Source organism: Miniopterus schreibersii (assembly GCF_964146895.1).
Source record: "Miniopterus schreibersii genome assembly, chromosome: 1".
NCBI classification, from domain to species: Eukaryota; Metazoa; Chordata; class Mammalia; order Chiroptera; family Miniopteridae; genus Miniopterus; species Miniopterus schreibersii.
Window position 1 is genome coordinate 44,167,933 of NC_138101.1, and position 1,139 is coordinate 44,169,071.

Sequence of the window (1,139 nt, forward strand, 5' to 3'; positions counted from 1 at the left end):
TTTTGAAAACATTTTTAATTTTTAAAAATCGTGTGCCTAGTTTTTAAGTGGACTGTCCAGAAAATCAACAGAGAAAACAATGGGATAAAGGTGTGGGTGGGAGCGCCTCTAATTTAATGAGCTTTACTCCCGCAATCTTATTACATGGCTTCTAGAAGAGTGTTCTCATTGACTTGGGCCCCAGAAGCAAGTGCTATCGTGCCAGTTGGCTCTGGGACATGAATTTCATACTGTTCACAATTCATCCTTGATTCTAGGAGTTGAAGAGGAGGCTGGCTCCTCTGCCAGTACCTCCCCATCAGTCCTCTCTTTGTCTTTCTTTCCTTTTTACCCCTTTTTGTGTTTTTTGGTGGGTTTGTCATCTTCCGAGCCCTCAGATGAATTCAGTCGGGGGGGTTGAGGCCCTCAACCCTTACCCTGGAGCTTTTTGGTCACAATATCCATTTCTCCTGAGTCCTTAGGGGCCCGATAGTTAGACCCCTGCTCCACTCGGATCACTCTTCCTTTCATCTTGATCCCATTAAAATTGTCAATGGCCAGGATGATGTTCCTCTGGTCTTCATAGCAGAGAAACAGAATCATTGGGATTTCCCAGTCTCCTTGACCCGCACCAGCTGAATGTTCACAATGTCCTCATATTGTGAGAACACACAGATGATATCCCCTTTAGTCAGTTCATAAGGAAGACCTCCCAGGAAGGCCCAGGCGCTGTGTTTGTAGTGGGAGTTCCAGGATACCTCCTGGGCCACACGGAGCTGGACCTCATGCTCAATCAGCTCAGGGATCAGCTTCACTTTAGTTCAAGGGTTCATCCCCATGGCCTGGGATTTCTTCAACAAATCCTCCTCTTCTGGGGCTGCACCCAGGAATGCCAGCCCTCTCCTGGCAGCAGCCGCGGAACTGAAGCCGAACAAAGTCGAGGCAGTGCTTCCCCAGCCTCCCTGACAATGGGAATGACCACATGACTCTGTTTTGGCCCACGGGGCTTCTGGGAAGCTAACTGGGTAAAAAGGCAAGGTTTTATAAAAGAAAGTTTTCTCCCCTCCCCAGCCAGCTTTATTTTTTGATTTTGAATGCAGCATTGATGTCTGGGGTTGTAGACAACTTGTTACCACGAGGCTATAAGCAAACATGCTAAA

General features: G+C 47.5%; 1 pseudogene across 1 annotated transcript; it reads right to left on the minus strand.

The window, feature by feature from the left end:
• Positions 1-234: 234 nt before the first annotated feature.
• LOC308564148 (RNA-binding motif protein, X-linked 2 pseudogene) lies at positions 235-812 on the minus strand (annotated as a pseudogene). The gene has a single exon. The product of its transcript is annotated as an RNA-binding motif protein, X-linked 2 pseudogene (transcript).
• Positions 813-1,139: the final 327 nt, after the last annotated feature.